Raw genomic sequence first — 25,114 nt, 5'->3', positions numbered from 1 at the left:
GGCTGGTGCAACAGAAAGAGCATGATTGGGAGTCAGACAGATGTGGCTGAATCGCAGCTCTGACACTTTCCTGTGAGCATACGACCTTGGCTCAATTATTTAACCTCTCGGAGGCTCAATTTCCTTACCTCTAAAGTGCTGATCAGATAGGATCTATCACATAGCATAGGACGCTGTAGGACTTAAATGAGAGATGCTGAGTTGGCCTCCTTTCTCAAGGCTTGTCTGGCTGGTTCCTCCCTCACTGAGGAGCAAGAACACCTGCATCGTGTATGCCCCTCACTGCATTTCATCTAATATGGATACACTAAGCACCTACTATGGGCACTGAGGCCAGTCTTAGCACACAATAGACACCCAACTAATGGGTGCCAGCTTGATAAGAAGTGCCACTCACATACAATTTGCATCTATATCTAATTTAAATGACGGTCCAAGTGAATGGGGCACTGAGTTCAGTCTCTGCACAAAGTAGCCACCCAACTAATGGGTGCTAGCCTCATAAGAAGCACCACCAACTACAATTTGCATCTGTATCTAATTTTAATGATGCTGTAAGTGAATGGTCTTTGTTCTGCAATGATAGCAAACAATGGGGCCCCTCACCCCACCAATTATTTTAGCCTAGGGATCATTCCTCTATTCACCCCAGGACTAGGATGTGAGTTCAAATAAAACTGTGGACTGTAAAGGAAGAACCTAATCTGCCACTGCTGTCTCCACGGCTTGCCACAGAGCTCTCAGAGCTTCTCTGTGGTCAGGGAGGGCAGTCACCCCCTCTCTATCTTCAGGTAACAGTGGGCATTTTATAGCCAGAATCCACTTATCCACTTATGCCATGGCTTCAGGAACAATCCAGGGGCCATCTTTAGGAAGGGCCTGCTCTATGTCAGGAACTGCTCTCTGAGCTGTACATGTGCCGTTTCTTATCCTTAGAACAATCTTCATAGGTAGTAAGCAGTGGCTCAGAGAGGTTAGACAACGTGCCCAAAGTCACACAGATAGTGAGTGGCTGAGTTTGGTTTGGAATCCAGGTCCTGTGGCTACAATGCTATGGTTTTCTCAGCATCTCCAGTCCCTTTACGTTCATTAGCTTTACTCATTCATTCCATTATTCAGTCAACAAACACATTTCAAGGGGGAGACAACATACTAGGTAACAAATATAAATCAAGGGGGACATGGGGAATGTTCTCATGGAATTTCAGATCCGGAAAGTTTTAGGGGTTGGTAGATGGGAAAATGCATCACTAATTAGTTCACGAGAGAGGGAAACCCAAATCTCTTTCAGTTCTGCCCCAGAATATGGGCAGAGTGCCTCGAATATGGGCAGGCTTGATGGGATCTTGCCAATGGGTAACACAGGGTCCAGTTTGGAGGAGGGGGTTTCCAAGTGGGAGTCCTGATCCACTCTTGGACCTTCCATCCACAGGGCAGGGCCCTGCTGGGGCTCTGAATCCTGGCTTTCCCTGTGTCTCCAGAGGTCCCATGCAAAGCTGGCTCCTACAGCCCAGCATGGTGGCTCTTCCACAGTGTCCTTCAGGCAAATTTCCCAGGGGCTCCAAAAAAAAAAAAAAAAAAAAAAAGGCCACTATACAAATACAAATGCCCTGCTGCGTGGCAGGGCTGCAGACAGTCCTATTAACTTCCTCCAGGGGTTTTCAGGATGAGCCTTTTCAAGAGCTCTAATCAAGTCATTTCTGATTAAATGGGCTATGTCTCAGCCAGCACCTACAAAAGCGTGATCATCATCTGCTCAAAAATATTTGGATTCCTACTAGTCAACCTGTGGGTAGTCAGTAGAGCCCCCCCACGTGAGCTGAGTCTCTAACCTTTTCTAAAGTCCCACCCTACCACGAGAGACCGTGTACCTCTGGCAGTTGGAAGAGCTGACCAACTCCTGCTGCTTCCTGTGTTGCTGATCACAGAGGGACAGGGAGAGGGGTGTTTTGAAGCCTCTTCAAAACTTCAGCTTCAGAAATCAGCCCAAGGAGCTGTTTCTGCCAGTGCCAGTCCGAGGCCAACCTCATTGTCCTGACCAGGAGCCAGGCGGATGCTGGTCAAACAATAAAAACAGAGCTGGCCTTGGTTTGCTGAAGGCCTGTGTGAGCTTTTAGGTGAAGGTTCTGCCTGCTTCTGGAGGTGGGGGTGGCACAGTAGGAAGTGGAAGGAGCAGGCTGGGGTTTAGAACATGTAGCACAGAAATACTTGAAAAGATGACATCAATTTCTCCCCTCTCTGGCCTCTCTGTCGTGATTCCCTCCACTCACTGATATACGTCCCTGCTAGTAATACCTCTTTGGCTTGGACCTGTTGCAATAAGAGATACGCTGTTCTTCATCCTGTCTCTGAGGTCCACTTTGGACCCAGTCTCTATGCAGTTTCCTGAATAGCCTCTTCTCAAGCCTCTTGGGAGATAACATGGTATATTAGAAGGTGGGTATCTTAAGAACACAATCTGAATTCATACCTTTGACTCATAATGTGCTATCTGGGTGAATTTGGGCAAGTTTCTTGGCATCTTTGGCCAGAATTTTCATAGGTGAGGCCTCTGGAAATTACTGATTTCCAGTTAGGAGAAGAGATACAGAGTGATGACTCTTGTGGCAGCTTACTTGGAACTTCCTCTTATTCCCTCCAAATCACCCACCAGAAGTCCTCGTGTTCCCTAGGTAGTCTGATCCTGCTGGAAGGGGTGGGAGCAAAAGGGAGCTTGGCCTACGGACTTCATGGCAGAAAAGGATGAATGGTTTTTTTTTTTTAAATGTAATTTAATTTTTTAAAATTATTATTATTATACTTTAGGTTTTATGGTACATGTGCGCAATGTGCAAGTAAGTTACATATGTATACATGTGCCATGCTGGTGCGCTGCACCCACTAACTCATCATCTAGCATTAGGTATATCTCCCAATGCTATCCCTGCCCCCTCGCCCCACCCCACAACAGTCCCCGAAGTGTGATGTTCCCCTTCCTGTGTCCACGTGTTCTCATTGTTCAATTCCCACCTATGAGTGAGAATATGCGGTGTTTGGTTTTTTGTTCTTGCGATAGTTTACTGAGAATGATGATTTCCAATTAGGATGAATGTTCTTGGAGAAAAATCCAGCTCCTTCCCAGGGCCTGTGAGGCCCCATGTGATCCGCTCCTGCTCCTGCCCAGACCACTATTCCCCAAACCCTCAACCCCGCCACATTCTAGCTGTGCCTCGACCACACGAGCTGATTTTGTCCTAAGGGTTTTGTGCTTGCTCTTTCTTCTTCCAGCACACACTTCTGGATCTTTCCCTCGCTGGCCATTGTCATTGTAGCCTGTTTAAATGTCCCTTCCTTGACCATCCTGCTCCCCTATCCCTCCCTCCCTATCATGTTACCCTGTTAAAGTCTATTTATAGCTTTTTTTAGACAGAGTCTCTCTCTGTCAGCCAGTCTAGAGTGCAGTGGTGCTGAAGGCCTGTCAGATCTTGGCTCACTGCAACCTCCACCTCCCGGGCTCAAGCAATTCTCCTGCGTCAGCCTCCCAAGTAGCTGGGATTGCAGGTGTGTGCCACCACGTCTGGCCAATTTTTGTATTTTTAGTAGAGATGGGGTTTCACCATGCTGGCCAGGCTGTTCTTGAACTCCTGACCTCAGGTAATCCGCTTGACTTGGCTTCCCAAAATGCTGGGATTATAGGCATGAGCCACCACACCTGGCCTATAGCATTATTATTATTTGAAATTATTGTCCTTTTCTGTTTGTTTGTTCATTGTCTGTTTCAGCTACTCGAATATATACCCCATGAGGGAAGGGAGTTTTATCTGTTTTTCTTACTGCTATATTCCCAGTGCTTAGAACAGTGCTTGACACATAGTAGGTGCTCAACAAGTATTTGTTGAATGAATGAATGCCTCTTAATCACTAGGCAATGTCCCTTTGTATTAGGTTTGGAAGTAGAAGGAGTGTTAATCTTTTTTTGTTGTTGTTGTTGTTGTTTTTTTTTTTTTGAGATGGAGTCTCGCTCTGTCGCCCAGGAGTGCAGTAGTGCGATCTTGGCTTACTGCAAGCTCCGCCTCCTGGGTTCACGCCATTCTCCTGCCTCAGCCTCCCGAGTAGCTGGGACTACAGGCACCCGCCACCATGCCTGGCTAATTTTTTGTATTTTTAGTAGAGACGGGGTTTCACCGTGTTAGCCAGGATGGTCTTGATCTCATGATCTCATGATCCGCCTGCCTCGGCCTCCCAAAGTGCTGGGATTACAGGCGTGAGCCGCTGCGCCCGGTCAGGAGTGTTAATCTTAAGACCAACCATAACTATTGAGTGTCACCTGATCTCACAGCCTTCCTGCCTCAGTCTTAGAACACATAAGAAGCCCCAGGAGGGAGGGTAGCTCTGAGTAGAGCTGTCAGGGGTAGCCGGGAGTGCACACACGGCCCATGGAAATATCCATTCTCACTCCTTTTCTGCTAAAAGAGGTGCAAGAGTGGAGAAGGATGGGCCTGGGCCACCAAGCAGGGAGTAGTAGGTGACCCCAGAGACATCGAGGTACAAAACAGAACTCAGAGCTGAGCTGTGTGCTGAATGAAGGCTGCATCTCCAAGAGGCTGGGAGAGATGCTGAGTCCAGGCACCAGAAAGGAAGGCTAGTGGTGCTTCCCAAGGATGGGGTGGCTGCAGCCGTGGATGGCCCCAAAGCATGTGCCTGGAGAAGGGTGGGCACGTGAAGGATGAATTTGGCTGAACACCATCGGCCTTTTCCCACGATTCTTACCACTCCCCACTCTCAATTGCAAATTCCCAGGAAAACCAGTTTAAAGTGGAGAAGCACTGGGCATGATTAATGCTCCTGCTTCATTCACCCAGGGACACTCGGCTTTGCCCTGTTCTGTGAGGAAAAAAAAAAAAAAAAAAAAAACACCAAAAAACCAAAACTAGTACCAGGAACCAGCCCCTTCCTGTTCTCAACCTTCTGCTCCAGCCCAAGCACTTGGAAGTTTTCTCTGCATTAATTTCAGACTGTGTGTAAATATCAGACCTGAGTTTTTGGAGAGGAGTATACTTCAGCCCAAAGTTTCCATCAGGCGCAAGCACCTTTCCTGGGCAGGGATCTTGGGCCAAGAGCTAAATTCCCTTTACTTGGCGCTGACTGCCAACCCCGCAGGACAGAGAGATCTTTCCTCTGTGAGAAGGGGCTGGGGGACCCAGTGTGATGCTTCAGTAGCCTCCCTGTGTGAAAATTGAGCCCAGGTTTAAAAAGTGACCTCCAGTAAATGTGTCTGGCAGCTGAGGATCCTGATGGAAATGCCTGCTTGCCAGAAAGGGCCATCAGATGTGTGGAGCTATAGCTGAATTTCTGGACAAAGCAAGGGCCAGGTGCCTGGGATGTGGCTGAAGGGAAACAAGGGGTGACCAGTCCAATCCTTTCAGTTTTGGGGACAGATGCTCAGGTTCTTGGAGTTTAGTCCTTGGATCTACTCAAAGGTAAGAAAGGAGATGGGTTATCTGTAGTCCAACCTCATTATTTTGACCCTAATTGCATCCCCTGATTCCAGGGTCTGGGAAGGACCTCACCTCATAGAACACATGTAGTTAGCAGCCGGGCGCGGTGGCTCACGCCTGTAATCCCAGCACTTTGGGAGGCTGAGGCGGGCGGATCACCTGAGGTCAGGAGTTCGAGACTAGCCTCAACATGGAGAAACCCCGTCTCTACTAAAAATACAAAAAATTAGCCAGGCACGGTGGTGCATGCCTGTAATCCCAGCTACTCGGGAGGCTGAGGCAGAAGAATTGCTTGAACCTGGGAGGCGGAGGTTGCGGTGAGCCAAGATCACGCCATTGCACTCCAGCCTGGGCAACAAGAGTGAAACTCCATCTCAAAAAAAAAAAAAAAAAAAGAAAAGAAAAAGAAAGAAAAAGAAAACATGTAGTTAGCTCCGTGGATCATGGCTCTCTTTGAGAGCTGATGGAAGCTATGGACACGGTTCTAAGGAAATGTTGCCCACACTCATGGGATTTTGTGTATGATTTCAGGGCATTCACAGAGCAGTCCTTCTGTGCAGCAAAGGATTAATTTTGCCCAAAGAAAGGTTGGGCCCTTGACCCTGGCTGCCAGGAGGTAACCTCTAAGCCCTCGGAATGTCCTGTCTAATAAGAATCTGTTTATATGGGAGCCTTGGGCCATGCTGGATGCCCTAGGCTAAAGGTGTGATGTATGGTGGGGACCTTGGGGCATGAGGTATCAACCTGAACTCTGGAGGGGCTGGAGACTGAGGTCAGCCATGTCTATGTGACCACACCCCAGTATAACCCCTGAATACCAAGGCTCAGGTGAGCTTCCCTGATTAGCAAGACTCTGTGGATGTTGCACATATTATTTCTGGGAGAAGGCAATGCTGTCTGCACGACTCCTCTAGGAGAGGACAACTGGAAGCTCATGCCTGGTCCCTCCTGGCCCCTGCCCTTTGTGGCTCTTCCCTTTGCTGATTTTCACCTGTATCCTTTTGCTGTAATAAACCATAACTGTGAGTGTAACAGTTTTGCTGAGTTCTGTGAGCCCTTCTAGCAAATTACTGAACCAGAGGGTGGTCTTGGACACCTCCCACTCTGATCCATGAGGTCAGTACATCCTGGCCAGGATGGTTCAGTGTTGGCTGAGTGGACAGTGAACAAGACCTCTTCATCCCATGGGCATCCTTCAATGACACTGCTTTCCCTCCTTGGGATAGCCTTCTTTCTGGCCCTCACATGGCAGGAATAATTGCCTTTCATCCAGAAAAGCTCCAAGCACTTCTTGGCTTTCCTCCTCTTTCCTTTCCTCTGTCAAACACTCACCATATGGAAGACTCTGTAGCAGGTGCTGACAGGGATGGACCAGCTGTGAATCTACCCCCAGGGGCTCACTGTGTGAGGCAGGGATGCAATGTGGGAATAAATCCTGCAATATTGGGAGGCCAAAGCCAGAGGATTGCTTGAGCTCACGAGTTAGAGACCAGCCTGGACAACATAGGGAGACCACCTCCCATACCCCCAACCCTTCCCCCTGTCTCTACAACATTAGCCAGCCATGGTGGTATGCAACTGTGGTTCTGGCTACTGGGGAGGCTGAGGTAGGAGGATCACATGAGCCTGGGAGGTCAAGGCTGCAGTGAACTCTGGTTGTGCCACTGATATAGTTTGGCTGTGTCTCCACCCAAATCTCATTTTCAATTGTAGTTCCCATAATTCCCATATATCATGGGAAGGACCCAGTGGGAGGTAATCGAATCATGGGGGTGATTACCCTCATGTTGTTCTCTTGATAGTGATGAGTTCTCATGAAACCTGATAGTTTTATAAGGGGCTTTTCCCCCTTTGCTCGGCATTTCTCCTTCCTGCCGTCATGTGAAGAAGGATGTGTTTGCTTCCCCTTCCACCATGATTGTACGCTTCCTGAGGCCTTCCCAGCCATGCCAAACTGTGAGTCAATTAAACCTCTTTCCTTTATAAATTACCCAGTCTCGGGTGTGTCTTTATTAGCAGCATGAGAATGGACTAATGCAACCACTTCACCCCAGCCTGGGCAATGGAGAAAGACCTTATCTCAAAAAAAAATCCTACAATACAAGGACAGCCCCTCTCAATGAGAGGCAGAGAGAGCGGGCTCTGGGAGTTGAGAGGATGCAGAATCTGCATCATCTGATTTGGGAGATCTGGGAGAGCTTCGAAGAAGAGGTAGGATTTGAGTTGAGCCTTGATGGACAGGTACAATATGGACATGTAGAGGTGGAGAAAGGGCCTTCTAAGATTAAGAGACTGAGGACACAAGGCAGGGAGAAAGGAGCAGGTGCAAGTGGTGTAGCATCAAATAAAGTTAGAAATAAAGTGGGGCCAGATTCTGAAGAGGCCTCCATGATTGGGCTGTAGAAATTGACTTTATTCTGTAGGTGATGGAGAGGCTCTCAGGGTTTCAAGGAATGACTCAGGTATGTATCAGGGAGAAACTCCAGTCCTCGCAATCTTTGGTGGTGGGCCCCTCCTCCACGAAGTCCCCCATCATGTTCCCATTATGATCCAGTTTGCCCTCCTCGATCACAGCAGGAGCACGTGCTGCCTGTAGCACCTGTCTGCCTCTGCAAGGAGACTGACTTGGAGGAGCATGCACTGGGTTTTATTCATCCTTGGGTCTATACCTCATCTGTGAGCACCTATCACAACTACGTCCTCTAAAAGTTGTATGTATCCAGGCTTGAGTCCATGCCAGGCATGGTGCCCAGCAGCATTTTGAACATAAGCCTCATCTCGTTTAATGCTCACAATAGTCCTGGGAGGGGCACACTATGATTAGTCCTATTTTAGAACCAAGGGGGACAGAGGCTCAGAGGGGGTAAATAACTTATCTCATCTCCCTCAGCCAGTGAGTGGTAGAGCCAGAATTCAAACCCAGATTGGTCTGACTCCAAAAGCTGGGCTCTCAACTAGTTCCCTGCTTCCCATGTGTGTGCCAGGAATGATGCTAGGGGCTGAAGATAGTACCCCTTGGAGGTTTGTCCTAGTCCTCAAAGGGCCTTTGACAATTGTGCCCCAAGATTAATTTTTTTAATTAAAAAAAATATTTTTTAGAGACAGGGTCTTGCTCTGTCACCCAGGCTGGAGTGCAGTGGCGAGATCATAGCTCACTGCAGCCTCCAATTCCTGGGTTCAAGTGATCCTCCTGTCTCAGCCTCCTGAGTAGCTGGAACTACAGGTGTGAGCCACCACGCCTTTTTTTTGTAGAGACGAGAGTCTCATTGTGTTGCCCAGGCTGTTCTCAAACTTCTGGCTTCAAGCAATCCCCCCACCTCAACCTTCCAAAGTGTTGGGATTACAGGCATGAGTCAATGAACCCAGCCAACCCCAGATTTATTTAAATAATGGATTCAGTTAACAGACATTTGCTCAGTGCCTGCTGCAGAAGGGTTCCCCACATGGAGTGAATTCAGCATCAAATTTGACACAAAGAACCAAGGTACCTCAGGGCTGCAGAATAAGGCCTCCAACCCCAGAAGAGGAGAGACTTGCTCTCTGAGCCCCTCACAGACCTCCCTCTAACAGCCTACCTGTCCCAGAGCAGTCACCGAAGAGCTACAAAACCTTGACATGATGTTGCCCCCCAACCCTTTGTTTCCTTCCTTTCCAGCTGTCTCCGGCATGTCCACAGTAGTCTGCCAGCCTGTACTGGCTGTGTGACTGTCCCCTGCAAGGCTGTCAGGATTATAGTGCTTAATAGCCTCCCAACAGGATGCCAGAGCAGCTGCCCTCACAAAAGTGCCTTCTAGGGACTCATGCTGTCTGCTGCCTCTCAGTTCCTTCCAATCAGGGTTTCTCCAATGACATTATCCTCACTAGGAAGCTACCTTTCCTTATTTTAAAAAAATTGATTATGTTTTCTCCTAAATTGTGGTAAAATATACATAACATAAAATTTATCATCTTAATCTTCTAAAAATGTACAGTTTAGTGGCATCATGTATTCACACTGTTATGCAACCATTATCACCATCCATCTCCAGAATGCTTTTCACCATGCCAAACTGAATCTCTTCATGGGTTGGCCCCTTTAGGGCCACACAAGTCAGAAACCAGGTACGATCAAAATTCCCCTTGAAAATCTCAGAGGAAGGCACCATATTGGAGACCCCCATGTTATCTTCCAATGAGTCCAACACAACCATCTGCCTTCCATTGCTGAGTCAGACTATTGTGTATTTGAGTGGCAAATAAATTAATTGGCTTGCTATGAGGGCCATATTGTATGAGAAATAAATATCATCAAACACCAGACACATACTTGGTGCCTCAAGATGCTCACACCATAAGAGAAACAAGGGAACTGGGGCCAACTCTGAGAATGGCAAATTTGGGTCTCTTGTCTCTGGCTCACTGAGGACACATACCTACCAGGAGGAGAACCTGCGGAATTTCTCACTAAAGTATTCTTTCTCCCAATGGCACACCACTGCATTGCAGCTGAACCTCGAATCCATTCAGACTTGGTGGGAGCAACTGTGCAGATTTTCCCTGATGGAAGAATGCACTCACAGTTGTGTTATCAGATGCAGTGCTGGGGCAAAGAACTAGGGCTCTTTGCATTCTACTGACAAGTACTTTTCATTGCAGACTTGCCTCTCTCCTACCTAGACTGTGGATTCCCTGAGAGCAGAGAAAACTTCTATCCCTTCTTTTCTATCCCTTCCTGTGTCTGGTAGAGAGCCTGGCACACAGAATAGTCAAGTAAGGAAAACTGTTTACTGACTTGGAAACATGTTCATGCTATATCATTAAGCACAAAAAGTAAACTGCAAAATAACACATAGAATATAATTGCATTCTATTTTTCTGTATATCTATTCAATGGGAAAAAGACAGGAAAGACAGAAATTTAACTCTGGTTATCTTTGGGTGGTAAGTCTATAGTATATATTTTTTTCTTTTTTTTCTTTTCCTTTTCTTTCTTTTTCTTTTTTTTTTTTTTTTTTCAGAGTCTCACTCTGTTACGCAGTCTGGAGTGCAGTGGCGTGATCTGGGCTCACTACAACCTCTGCCTCCCAGGCTCAAGCAATCCTCCCACCTCAGCCTCCTGAATAGCTGGGACTACAGGCGTGCACCACTATGCCTGGCTAATTTTTGTATTTTTTATAGAGACAGGGTTTCACTATATTTCTCAGGCTGGTCTTGAACTCCTGAGCTCAAGTGATCTGCCTGCTTTGGCTTCCCAAAGTCCTGGGATTACAGGCGTGAGCCACTGTGCCTGGCCAATTTTTTTTTTCTATCTTGAACCTTAATATTTCCTAAATTTTCTATGATGTCCGTTATTATTTTTAAAGGAAAACTATCTCTAAAAATAAAGTGAATTTTATATCCTTAAAAAAAAAATCTACATTTGGTCGGGCACAGTGGCTATGGCCGGGCACAGTGGCTCATGCCTATAATCCCAGCACTTTGGGAGGCCAAGGTGGGCGGATCATGAGGTCAGGAGAGCGAGATCATCCTGGCTAACACAATGAAACCCTATCTCTACTAAAAATACAAAAAAATTAGCTGGGTGTGGTGGCACACGCCTGTAGTCACAGCTACTTGGGAGGCTGAGGCAGAAGAATTGCTTGAACCCTGGAGGCGGAGGTTGCAGCGAGCCAAGATCGCACCACTGCACTCCAGCCTGGGCGACAAATCAAGGCTCTGTCTCAAAGACAAAAACAAAAACAAAAACAAAAACAAAACTACATTCAAGACAATCACAGGAGAAAATAGACTCCAGCCCTGGAAGGTCATCAGGACAGCAGAAGTTTTATGTAAAGCCAAAGGGCTCCCCAGTGACCAAGATGGCAGCCAACTGGGGATATAAGGGGAAGGAAAGTCTCAGTAGGGGAGGGAGTAGGCTCCTGGTGTGTTAAAACTCTTGAGAATCAGACGGTGGGAAACAGAATTTTCTTCTGTTATTGTGTTCAACAGAGTTGGGGCTCAAAGTTTTTCTAGCTCACGGACTCTGTCTCCTGAAGGTGGCTCTGACTCTGAGCTGAAGGAATCATATGAAGTTCTTGGGCATGGTGCGTTGAAATAAACAGGACCTTACACACATACCTTGATCCATGGGGCCCATTCTGGGTAACAGGCCTCTTTGCTTCTTTTTCTTACGGTAGATATCAGGGTATGTGAGTAAAGAATGAGAAATTTGCCTTTTCTCTAAGCATAGTGCATGGAACAGCCAGGCAACCATGAACTTTGGAATCAGATAGTCATGAGTTCAAGTCCTGGTCCTACCAGTTACCAGCTATGTCTCAGTGTTGTTATCTATAAAATGGGAATAATTAGACCTACTTCATAGAGCTTTCTGCTGCTTCAGTGTGAAGTATGTGCACACCAGATTTCAGCTCAGATCATACAATGGCATTTATACCCTTTCTACTCAACCTGCCCAGTCTCTAGTTAGCATAAAAGCACTGACCAATGGGAGAGTACATCATTTGTTTAATCCATCTCCCCCAAAAGAATTACTTCCCTTAAATCCTTTTGATGAAGCACAGGTCTAAATATGTTAACAGCAAGTTAATAAAGGGTGTTATATGTTGAACTGAGTCCCTCCCACCAAAAAAAAGATATGTTATGTCTAAGCCTGAACCCCCAGTGCCTGTGAATGTGACGTTATTTGGAAACAGGGTCTTTGCAGGTGTAATCAAGTTAAGATGAGGTTGTTAGGATGGGCCCTTAGTCCAATATAGCTGGTGTCCTTATTGGAGGGGAAGATGTCCTTGTGGAAACACAGACACACAGGGAGATCACCAAGTGACAGCAGAGGCAGAGATGGGAGTGATGCAGCTGCAAGCCAACACCAAAGATTGACGGCCGCCACCAGAAGCTAGGAAAGGGCAAGGAAAGATTTCCCATAGGTTTCAGAGGGAGCATGGCCCTGCCAACAGCTCGATTTCAGACTTCTGGCCTCCAAGACTGTGAGACTATAAATGTCTATTGTTTTAAGCCACTCAGTTTGTGGCACTTTGTTATGGCAGGCCTAGGAAATGAATACAAAGGGTAACTTTTTATTATAACACTACTACTAATCTAAAAACTTCTTTATAAACAAGAGTCCTCAATCTTACTTGGTAGTCAACCTCAGGGTCACTTAGATTTCTCAGGAAAACTATTTCCTATGTCGGATCTCGATCACTCCGTCTTTTTTTTTTTTTTAAATCAGTGGAGACAGAACATTTCATGTCTTACGTCTTGATGATTTTTTTTTTTAGATCTTTCTCTTCTGCACTTCTACTTTTTTTTTTTTTTTTGAGATGGAGTCTCGCTCTGTTGCCCAGGCTGGAGTGCAGTGGCATGATCTCAGTTCACTGCAACCTCTGCCTCCTGGGTTCAAGCGATTCTCATACCTCAGTCTCCCAAGTAGCTGGGATTACAGGCGCCTGCTGCCTCACCCGTTGAATTTTTATATTTTTAGTAGAGACAGGGTTTCACCATGTTGCCCAAGCTGGTCTCGAACTCCTGACCTCAAGCGATCCTCCCGCCTCGGCCTCCCAAAGTGCTGGGATTACAGGCATGAGCCACTGCGCCTAGTCTTGCCCTTCTACTTGGAATCCAATCTTTGTGGCTTTCTTGGCCTGGCTTCCTGACCCTCAAGCTACCTCATGGCCTCCCCTTCCATTCCCACTGATACACAATGTGGGCTCTCTATTTCTAGCGGAACCAATAGAGGGGAGAACCATATTCCAGATCCTCCCTTTTATTAAGGAAAAACCAAGAAGTGAATGTTTCTTCCGGATTTTTGTCCTGTCTGGACTCAGAGCATCTTTTTTTTTTTTTTTTTTTTTTTCTGGGGTTCACACAGGACAAGAAAAACCAAAGTTTCAGCTGGAGGTAGAACTGAGTCTGTTCAGTCACCTTAACTGGCTCAGAACCACTAAAGGTTCTTCTGGTACATTTAGGATTCCCCACTCCCTAGTCCCAGGAGAGGAGGACAGGGGATGGAGGCAGAGTTCGGTAGGGCCAGAGGCAGCCCCCAGCCCCGCACCAGCACCTCCTGCCCCACAAGCCTCCTGATAGCATGGACATGCTGGCTAGCAGCTATGACACCTGAAGAGGAATTCTTGTTAATCCAGCCTTTGTAGTACAACATCTGTAGCGCAGTCCCAGAGAATGGTTGAAGGAGTCGGGTACAATCAATTGCAAAGGCTGCACACTGGCACAACTCGAGGAGTCGCTATTCCCATGGACCACGATGGAATGGCGCCCTCTGGAGTGATGCACTGTGGGAGCCCTGTGTACAACAGAACCTGCCGCACTTTCCAGGCCTATCAGGAGCCAGCCCTGGCTTTCGTCATCTGCCCTGTCCCTCAGCTAGCTTCAGAGTGGCAGACAGCATGTGGCTCTCCTTGCATTCCTGAGGCCCCTTTCTGCTCCAGGATGGTAAGACTATCTTAAGAGCATAAGTGGGCAGAAAAGCAGCTGAAAAACTTCAGTTTAGGCAAGAGGAGGCAGTCACAACTAAGACATGATCATCCAAAAATTCAGGTTCAGAGATACCAGGAATGGATCTGGGAATATTCATGATTTACAGCAGTTACTGTTTTGAGAGCCCTTGCTCTGTGGGAGGTACTGTGGTTTAGCTATATTATCTTATTTTACCCTCCCAACAAATCTATCGGGAGGGAGTCATTATACCCAGTACACAGATGAGGAAAACGAGGCACAGCAAGACTAATCAACTCTGTCAAGGTCACACTGCTGATGAGGTGGCTGCTGATGAAATCACTTTGGTGAGCTTGGAGCCCTTCTATCCCATCCACTCCTGGAAGACAATGGCTGAGTGTATTCTTTTGTGAGTCTAAGCACTAGATGTCATCAGGAAGGGAACTGGGAATAAAAATGTAGGTACCTTTGTGCCAGAGTCACCCTCACAACTGAGGAAAGACCAGAGGGAGCTGGAGGGTCAGGGGAGGTCCCCAGGGCATGGAGCTGGAGAGGACAGAAGCAGATGAGTCTGGAGGTGAGGTGACAGATATTCAGTGTGGACCCCAATGGCTGAGAAGAGGTGCTCACTGAGATCTACAAAGTCATGAAGCCTGAGTAGCCAGGGAGACCACATCTTATCCTCCATTCTAGCCCCAGTGCCTGACCTGCTTCCTACTGTAGCACAGAGGTGCTAGGACCCTGCGGCTCAAAAGATGTAAAGGAAATGAGGTGAAAGATGGCCCTGGCACGTGCTGGGTAGCCCAGTAGTGATAAGGCCCCAAAGGTGGTGGCACCTAAAAATATACATTTATTCCTAAAAGCAGCTCCTCCCTGACGATGTTTGAGTCATCATGAACTACTGAGAGAAGCTGCGGAGATGTGGGGTTGGCATATGGAAGTGGCCATCCCTCTCCTCAGTTGGGTCACCGGTGGCAGAACATGAGCTGGCCCAGGTGGTGGCCATTCTGACTGTGAAGGGTCCCTGAGCCATGGCCAGAGTAAAGACATATTCTTTTCTGAGTCCCAGATTTCCTATATATGACAAGAGCAGAGTGCAACATATCAGTGGCTTTCAAAAGACAGAAAACTGGAGATGTTCTAATAGAATCTGGCTGTGCCCTTCTTGACCCACCTCTCTAGCCCCCATGGGGTATCATGGACTGACCCCTGCGGACTCTGAAGCATGATTTGAAAAGCTCTGAAGTTATTTGTCCAGCCAACAAACTTTTCCTGAGCACCTACTGTGTGCCAAGCGTTTCCTAGGTGCTGGAGACACAGAGTGACCAAGACAGATGGGGCTCATGTCCCATGCAGCTTTTGCTGCATGGAGATTTCCAAGGCCCATCAGCATATTGAGAAGGGATCCAAAATTAACTAGGGTTAATTTTGTTCAACCTTGATGTTCTCTGAGGGATGAGATCCTTTTCACCTACAAAGCCTGTTGCTGGCCTTGGAAGGCGTGTTCTGTAGAAACCACCTTGGAGAACCAAGGGAGGAAGGGCCCCTGTCTCAGGAAGGGAAGTGGAGACAGGAGAAACTGGCCATGACCTTCTCACTCCCCTTGGTGGAGTGAGAAGGAGTGCTCTTTGTGGAGCTCAGGAGGCCAGAGAATCACCAAGGAAACTGACCAGCCAGAATTTCTAGACAATGATAAGTGAAAGAAAAATGCAGGGGATGGGAGTGGGGGTGTTTGTTTTCTTTAAATCAGACGGGCACACACACAAAAAAAGCTTCCCAAGAGGAGGTGACATTTGAACTTGCATGACCGGAATGAACCAGCCATGCAAAGCCCTGTGGGAAGAGCACCTGGGCAGGGGGACCGAGAGGGCAAAAGTCCTGAAGGAAGTGAGATGCCAGGGGCTGCAGGGTGGTGGGGGAGGGAGAGTGATGTGAGGAGGAGGGGATACCAGCCAGCTTGGGGGCCTGTGGGCCAAGGCCAGGGATTGGGCTTGATTTTAAGTGAGACAGGACCATCTCTAAGGTCTTCTAAATGCCTCTGCAATCCCCAGGGGGCTGAGAAGAAATATGCAAATAACCTTGATCAATTGCTGTGTGCATCTAAGGGCGAGTCATTCCACACAGTACTTGCAGTGACTTAGGAGGGGGTGGGAGTCCTGTTTTCCAACCACTGAAGCATCAGAGCCTTATCTGGTGTATATAAGTCTTGCTGACCCTGCTGTGCACAAACCTGGGAGTCCCTGGGTCACTGAGAAGGCAGATCCAGAGAGGAGGGCAGATGGGGAGGGCCTAGATGGGGCTGCAGGAGGCCGAGGCGCTAACCCCAGTGCTAGGCTCCTCCTTCGCTAACGAAGCCATCCCCACTCCTAACCCTCCTCCCGCTCAGGAGTGGGTGTGAAGGCAATCTAAGCAATCAGGTCTCCCACACCAGGTGACCCTCTGTCAAAATATTAACAAGTCACAACAGAGACCCACATGGGTTGCGTTTAGGAAACAAGTGGGAATCTCAGAACAAGGCTGCTTTAGGGGGGATAGATAGCCTGGGGATGGGGAAGAACAAAGTACCTGGCTGGGTCACGTGAGTCTGGGGTGGGGGTGATGCCCATGAATGGGGCAGTGAAGTCAGGCGACAGAGACAAGCATGCAAGCAGGGCACCTCTTTACTCAGCTCCAGGGGCTGCTGTTCACCCCCACTGGTGCTGGTCCAAGTCTTCCAGGGGACTGGCACCCACTGGAGTCACCCAACAGGCCAGGGAACAACAGAGGGTTAGGCCCTCAGCTCACATGGGGGAGGCAGGTGGCCAGGTTTGGATAGAGAACAAGTGGAGAGGCAGGAATCCACTGAGGGGTCAGAGCCCCACCCCACCCCACAGTGAACTCCACTGAATGTTCTACCTCATTGTTTTCTTCTAATCCAGAGAAAAAGGAAGAAAATGAGTACCCAGCATGGCCAGCCTTTAGAGGGAAGGTTACAGATGTGACATGTGGGGCTTAGAGAGCGCTTGCTGGGTCAGTGACTTCATTTGAGATTTAGGATTTTAAGCCCTACCTGGTGGGGTCTCCCCTTGCCCCTTGGCCTGGGTGCAGCTGCTGTATTCCTGCTGCAGACTCGACCTGGGCCAGTGCCTAGATTAGCATCTTTTTAGGCTCAAGTCCCTCCATCTGCTGTAGGAAAAAAAAGCTTCATGGTCAAATTCAGTTTGAAAAACTTGGTGATTTCCAAGGTCCATCAGCATATTGAGAAGCCCTGCAGGGAAGAGACCCAAAATTAACTAGGGTTAATTTTGTTCATCCTTGACTTTCTCTGAGGGATGAGATCCTTTTCACCTACAAAGCCTGTTGCTGGCCTTGGAAGGCGTGTTCTATAGAAATCACCTTGGAGAACCAAGGGAGGAAGGGCCCCTGTCTCAGGCAGGGAAGTGGAGGCAGGAGAAGCTGGCCATGACCTTCTTACTCCCCTAAAGGACAAACTGGGGGCAGTGGCTGTAGTTCTGCCCTTGGGGAAGGAAGAGAGCAAGTGGCCCAAGAGGCAGGGCTAGAGAGAAGAGCTTAGAACCCAATACACTCTGAGGAACTGTTTTGGGCTTTAAACTAGGAGTTGACAAACTAGACCACAATGGAATCACCTGGGGGAATTTTGAAACCCACAGATTCCCCACCCTCAAGCCCCCATCTCACTGAAGCAGAATCTCTTGGAGCACATTAGGGCTTCAGCCACCCGTATTTTTGAAAAGCTCCTCAGATGCAGCTAATTTTAGGGACTGAAGGCTAACTCTAATGATACCTCCAGGCCTCCTTTTCAGTGTCTTGTGACGTTGAAAAACATTTACTACATTCCTGCCTGAGTCATCCTAGAATCCAGGCTTCCCCTGATCCATCTGGATATGCAGGTCAAAGTGAGATGGGCTGGAAGGGAGACAGAGAGCATCTGCTTGGGGAGGGAAGGAGTGAGGGGAGGGTCAGGCCAAGGGTCCAGACTTTGCTGGGAAAAATCCCCTACACAGGACCCGAGACGGCGGCTGAGGCGAGGAGGCCAGGTTTTCTGAGGGAGATGGGAGGCTGAGCTCTGACTTGCCTTATACATTTCTCTTCTAGAGGTTTTTTTTTTTTTTTCCCCAAAATTAGCCCTGGAAACAGCGAGGACATGGAGGGACAGAGCCAGAAGGTGTCCCAAGGGTGGACAATGGGTAACCCAAGGACCAAATCTGTTTAGAGTTGGGTTCTGATTGGATGTCACAGCGTTGCTGTGATCTGATGCTTCCCTTTACTGGCTGGAGTGGGACTTGCGTGGTGTGAAGGGAGAAGCCTTAGAAGCCTGGGTGGAAGAGCAGCCTGTGAACCCCTATCCAAGTGTCCTCCGCTCTCTGGGACTCAGCCTCCCCCTCTGCATAATGAAGAAGACGGTATGGTGACCCATAAATCCCTTTCTGCTCCAGTGTTTTATGACTCTGTAAAATAGAAGCTCAGGAAAGCTTGACAGTTTACCCAAATCCACCCCTTTGGCTAGTGGCTTTTAGTTAGGCCTTACTTTATCATGACTTCAGCTCCATTTTACAGATAGGAAAGTGGAGGTATTCAATGACATGCCTGCATTGAGATAAATCTCTGGGGTCCTGATCCTCATTTGGTCCTCTTTTCAGTAGCTGAGCTCACCTCAGCTCTGGAGAACCCCCACCACTCTACCTCCCACTCCCCATGGGGATGCCCCTTTGGGGCTGTCACAGTGCAGCTGCTATATCTGCAGTGCTCTCTGGAGGATGCAGCTGCCCTGTGCTGCAACCTGATGCAGCACGTTCCGGGAACCAGAGGTCCCTGCATCTTGCAAAGGATGGAGGAGTGACAAAGTGAAGGATTGCCCATCTGGGTATTGTTGGTGCTCGCTTTGTCAAGAACTGAAAGGAATTTATAGTACTGTGGTTCATTCAACTAGTCTGTTGTATGTGCCTGGCCCTTGGTTAGGGACAGGGCACACCAGACACCAAAGGTGCCTGCATCGGCTTCAAGGCACCCCCACAAGCCTCCTTCACAGATAGGAGGTCCTCACTGGATCTTGGCCCATGAGGGCAGACTTAGCATCTCCGTGTTATAGATAAAGAACCTGAGGCTGAGAGGTGAAGCAGTTTCCCCTTGGACATATGGCCATCAGCGCCCAGTCCACGTGACTCCAAGTGCAGTGCTCCTCCCACCACACACACTGGAGGGAGATGCTCACACCACCCACCGCCCCTCCCCCAAGTAGAGGGAATACTATGGCAACCCTGCCCCAAACAGCAACCCTCTTTGACTTCCTGATCACATGTGTGGATGCTGTAATTTTCCATAGTGGGGACTTTAAAAGCCTCAAATATACTAATAACAGTTGCCATTTTATTGTATGTCTAATTTGTGCCAGGTCCTTTATTTGCTTTCAAACCTTCACAACCGTACCATGAGTCCATCTCACAGAAACAGAAACGCAGTGAGGCTTAGAGAGGATAACTGACTTACCCAAGGGGATACAGCTGGATTTCAACCTCAGTCTGGGCCACCAAAGCCCACATTTTTTCTAATTTACCACGGGGGCTCGGACTTTTCTTTTCCTTTTCATTTATTGTCTCCTCTGCACTGCCTACCTAACTCTCCTTGTCCTATCCCCTCTTTTCCAGTTGCCGTGCACAGTTGGGCATGGTCTGGCCCATGAACTAAATGAAGGTTTGCAGCAGGGTGTCTCAGCCTTGGGACTATTGACATTTTGGGCCAGATAATTCTCTATTGTGCCTGTATCTGGGCGGGGGCTGCGCTGTACACTGCAAGATGTTTCACAGCACCCCTGGCTCTATCCAAGAGACACTAGCAGCAAGCACCTCACTCTCCAGTGGTGACGATAAAAAATGTCTCCAGACATGGCCAGATGTTCCCCGGGGAAGGGGGGCAAAATAGCCCCCAGGTGACAGTCACTGCTGTATAGAAATGAGGGGTCAGGTTCAGGTTGGTTACAGCCCGTCTTCCCCATTAGACTGTAAGTAGGTGGAGGGCAGAAAGAGTGAGTTGATCTATTCACTGCTGTGTTATCCATGCCTAGCACAGTGCCTGGCATGTAGCAAGTGCTGCTGAAAGAAGAATGAATGAATGAATGAATGATCTCTGGGAACACGACATATTCTGTGATGAGAGCCTGAAGGTCTAGATCCCGTCCAGATTCTCACCAACCTGCTCTGGGGCAGTAGCCTGGGGCATATCCTTCCCCTCTTTGGGCCTGGGTCCCTTTTGCAATCTCTTAAATGAGGACCATCACAGGCCTGGAAGGCCCTGGGCATCTGTGATCTGGGGACTGCCAGAGACCAGGGAGCTGAGGGAGGCTGTCTCCCAGGTCAGGCATTGCAGATCTGCCATGTCCTGTGTTTCTCCTTCTTACCCTCACTCTTCAAGTCAAATCAATTACAGAGGGACAGGCACCCCCGCCCCCACATACACCAAAATAGTGACCTACACAGAAGAGGTGGCTCCTTTTTTGAGTGTGTATCTTAAAAGGAAAAACATGTAACCTCAAAGGTAACCAAATACCCAAATCGTGATGCCCAGCATCACACACCCCAAATCCACCTATTCATGAGTTTAACAAAAAGCTTCTTTAGGATACACTGTAAGGCCATTGAGAGGGAGAGAAGTCACCTCTTACAGGCCTGGCCAGCCCGCAGGGCCCGCCCTCCCAGCGTGCATGCACACACACACACACACACACACACACACTCCACAACTTACAAGGAGGCTCTGAGTTTTTAAAAGTAAACTCCACCATTTCCGTTCTTGCCCTGGATTCAACTTTTGAAAAAAGAAACCGTTTTACCGTTTTCCCTACAAATTCCCCCTCTCTGGTCCTCCTCTTGCCTGCACTCCCGCTCCTTCTCCAGCCCTCCCCTTGTTCTGCCAGCCTCCCAGTGGCCCTTCTTCAACTATGCCCCGGGGCCCAGACTCCCTCGCAGGGATGGCTGTGTCCTGTTGGATCTGGGGGAAGGGGAGCAGCCACTCCCAAAGTAGCTGTCACAGAAACGGGCCCTTCATCCCATTAAAGGGGCTTCCTTTAAGTTATCAGGGCGGCAGCACAGCTACCATCAGGACACGAAGCATGGCCACAAGGCCAGGCCGTGACAGCAGGAGAGGAAGGCTCCTGTTCCCAAGATGTGCTCCCGATCCCCTTTCCCAGGGCAGCTGCTGGCCTGTCCCATCCCTGCTCTACTTATAAGCAGACCTGTCCTCCATGCCCTGCTTCCTCTCTGACTCTGGGTCCTCTTCCTTGAACTTGCCTTTCCCCAACTCCAGCTTCCACCTCAGCTGCCTTGACTCCCCAGCACTTGGTGCAGTGGCAGCAAGGGTGCCCCAGCACCTGCCACCTAGGGCCACAATGCTGGAATTTCTGAGACAGAAACATCATTGGGACCAATATAGTAAAAAAAAATTAAATAAAAATATATGCAAATATCAAATTTGTATATATTTGCATATATACATTTATATTATAAACACACATACCCTTATAGAGGGCTTCAAAATATATAACAGAAACAAAAGTTTCCAGAAACAATACTTACTTTGCTACATAGAAGGCACTACAAAGAGGAGATTATCTAGTATTTCCTATTTTATTAAGAACCCCACTAAATTGATTTTACAACCTGCAGTTGGACAAATCTGGTGCTAGACATCCCTGTAGCAGCAGAGACAGACTCAAAATGGGACTCTAGGCAGGGTCTCATGGGCTTCCTTTGGCTCAGCTGAGGTCCTCCTAAGGGCCCAATAAGAAGGGCCTTGGGAGGAACCCAGTTCTAGAAAGCATCATTAAAAAGAAATTCACTGGCCGGGCATGGTGGCTCACGCCTGTAATCCCAGCATTTTGGGAGGCTGAGGCAGGCGATCACCTGAGGTCAGAAGTTTTGAGACCAGCCTGGCCAACATGGTGAAATCCCGTCTGTACTAAAAATACAAAAATTAGCCGGGCGTGGTGGTACACAAGTAACCCCAGCTACTCTGGAGGCTGAAGCACAAGAATTACTTGAACCTGGGAGGCGGAGGATGCAGTGAGCCGAGATTGGGCCTCTAGCCTGGATGACAGAGCAAGACTCCCATCTCAAAAAAAAAAAAATTTCACACCGAAAGTTAGGACACACAGTCTCTTACCAAGAGAAAATATTTGAAATTTTTGCTATCCATAACTTGGGGTTTGTGACCCACAAGGGGGCTTAGGAGCTGTTAGAGGAGAGGAATTAGTTTGTGGTACTTGCTGAGAGCTGGACAAGGCACCCACTTTATGTCTTTTAATCTTCACAAAAATCTCTTATTGGAGGATTTTCTCCCCTTTTTAGGGAAGAGGAAATGAAGCCTCTGGGAGGCTCAGTACCCTTATCAAAGCCATGTAGCCAGTGCGTGGCTGAGCTGGAATTTGAATCCCAGTCTTCCTTGCATGCAGGCTGTCCACCCTCCTGGCTCTTGCCCACCGTCTCAGGAGGTGAGCTCTCTCTTGGAGCTCCCTCTCTAATTGGGGAGGGGTCATAAGAGGAGAAGAGTGCTCTGCCTGGGCAAGCAGGAGTGAGTGGCTGCCTGGGATTGGGCGTGTGTGTGTGTGAGAGAGATGGGCAACAGGGGCAAGAGGTGTGCCTGGGTGTGAGGAGGGCTTCCAAACATTAAACAAAATATTCCCATTTAAGTATGACTTTCAGTGAATATTCTAGAAAAAGAAAAACATTCATTTACTACTAGAATTAAGAACGATAATAGTAATATTAATAATATCCAACAGTTACTGAGTACTTGCCCAGTACCAGGCACTATGCTAAGCCCTTTGCTTGGGTCATCTCATATCTGCTGTTTATTGAGTACCCGCTGTGGGCCAGCATTGAGCACAGAGCCTGGCACCTAGGTGGTGCTCAGCAGATATTGGAGAATGAATGAAAACACCAGGCACAGCACTAGAAACTACACGTAAGTATATCTAAATTAAACACAGCTCAAGGTAACCTGTGGAATTCCAGCATCTCTCTAAGAGATATTTTCTTCCTTTGGACAATTCCTTCTTCTGAAACTTTTTAAACTGGGGAGATCTACTCTTCCGCAATCTTTCTTTCAGGTTAGAACCTCCCCTCCCCACTGCTGCTCAATGCTTTCTCCCTCAACAAGCTTCGGGGTTTTCTTCCCCATTGCCTTTCCATTTCCTGCAGTTTCTCCCTGAAGCCTGTGATTGACAAGCCAACACTCCTACACGGTATCTTCATAGTGCCTCCAAACCCACCTTGCCCAGGGTGCATGAGCAACCTGATTGCTCCTTGTCCATGGCAACCCAGGACAAGAAAGAGAGATAAGGATTAGAACCCAAGACTTCTGGACTCTTAAATCAGGACGAGGGACCGACTATGGCCTCAGAAAACCTGGATTCTAGTTCTGCCCTTGTGCCTAAGTCACAGTTCAACCTTCAGAAATCCATTTCACCTTTCTGGGTCCACCTGCCCTCCTCTTCAGATGAGGTGGGGGAATTTTCAAGGTCCAGAGTCCCCTCTAAACTGTCAGACACCCACACTGCAGCACCCAGGACCCCAAAACACCATGCTAACCCAATTCAGCTTTGTCTTTTCCACCTGGCAGCCACCCCCACAGAACCGGAATTTACACATCAGTCAACATGCTGGAACTCCAGCTTCTTCATGGTGAAACCCTAGTAGGATCCTGTCAGAATCCAGCTCATGACTGAAAGGAGGATAATGATGGAAAAGTTTGGGTTGGATCCTGTCTCACAACCAGAGACAAGCCCCCACCCCCGCAGCTTGCTCTGCCTAGACTGTGGTTCAGTTGACATACTGACAGCCTCCAACCCAGCCCCAGGGTTGGAAAGGGCTCCTGCTCCACCAGCATTGGCTTGGTTTGAAGAGGAACCCACAGACGGAAAAACCGCTCGTGGTCGTGTGTCCTCAACTCCCCTCCCCTTTCTTCCTTGAGAAATGCCCCTTCTTGGTTGGGCACCCCTGTGTTCAGGGCACTGCTCTCCTCTCCCCTGCTGGCAGTTCAGTAGCTCTGTCCCAGGTTCTGCCACTCTCCCCTGGGCAGACTCTTCAGGCACTCTGGTCCCTGGAGTAAGCCAAGTGGCCAAGGACGGACTATCTAGCCTCAGCTTAGTACCTGCTGTCTCCCTGACATACTGTCCATATGATTTCATTTATTCTTCCAGACCCCGCGAAGGCCTTTTCCTTCTCAGCTGACAGAGGGCAGGCCAAGGCTCAGGAAGGTGAAGCACATCTTCCAGCTCAAAAGTAGCACCTCGGGGATTTGAACCCACATTCCCTTGACTCTGAAGCTGCTACTCTGTCAACCACGGGTCTTTCCAGGCCCTAGGATTTAAAATCACATGGGGGTTTGGAGTAAAGGCTCCCTTGTTCCTTCATCCTGGCGGACTAGGAGACAAGTGCCCCTCCTCACGTGTTCCCTTGCCCCATTCACTGAGTCTGCAACAGCCAAAAAAGTTTGCTCAACTCCACCGCGGACGCAGCGGGTGGATGTCCGGCGGCCCCCGGCACACATAGCTCCAGGGCGGACACCAAGGCAGTGCAGCCCCCAGCCCCGGGGCGTGCAGCCTCAGCCCCGTTCCTGGCTCGCCGCGTGTCCTGGGAGAGCCTCGCTCTGGAGGGAAGGAGACAGTTACCTTGAAGAGTTGGACTCCCTTCTCCAAGAACTTCAGTCCCACACACCTGGCGAGGCAGCTGGGGGCTCCTGGGGCCGGGAGGCCCGGGTCTCGCTGCGCAGCGAGGGAGACGCTCTGCGCGGGCGCTGCGCACCCCTCCTCCTGCCGGCGTCCTGTCCGCAGGTCCCCTCGGGCTGTGGCCGCAGCGGCAACTGCTGGGTTGCGGAGTCCTGGCTGGCTGAGGGAATGGACACTGAAAGGTGCCCGGAGACCCTGGCACCCGCGTCAGATGCCGGCCGGCGAGGGTGCTGAGAGAGAGAGACCTTGAGCAGCGCTGCGCGCGTCCTCAGCTCTGCGAGCCCCCTCTGGAGCTGCGGGGAGGTAGGTGGGCGGGCGGGCGGGCATGGCGCGCTGTGACACATACATAGGGACGGGCGGGGGAGGGGAGGGCCCGCGAGGGGTTGGGGGCGGGAGGGGGCGAGCGCAAAGGGAAACCCCACCCCCGGGGACCGAGGGGCGGCCGACAGGGGGAGGGGAAGGCAGAGGCGTCTGGAGCGCGCTGGACCCT

The 25,114-nt window shown here is 49.1% G+C and overlaps 1 protein-coding gene across 5 annotated transcripts in view; it reads right to left on the bottom strand.

The window, feature by feature from the left end:
- The window catches only part of ACAN (aggrecan), a 71,012-nt gene extending 46,099 nt beyond the window's left edge, over positions 1 to 24,913 (bottom strand). For 4 of the 5 annotated variants that reach the window (XM_054531822.2, XM_024232861.3, XM_054531824.2 and 1 more), the window contains exon 1: positions 24,568 to 24,913. The gene's annotated coding sequence lies outside the window, so the exon portion shown is untranslated. The remainder of the gene's footprint in view (positions 1 to 24,567) is intronic. The other variant, XM_054531823.2, reaches the window with a different exon arrangement.
- Positions 24,914 to 25,114: the final 201 nt, after the last annotated feature.

Source organism: Pongo abelii, chromosome 16 (genome assembly GCF_028885655.2).
Source record: "Pongo abelii isolate AG06213 chromosome 16, NHGRI_mPonAbe1-v2.0_pri, whole genome shotgun sequence".
NCBI lineage: Eukaryota > Metazoa > Chordata > Mammalia > Primates > Hominidae > Pongo > Pongo abelii.
Note: the sequence above shows the minus strand (reverse complement) of the source record. Positions and strands in the feature narration are given on the sequence as shown.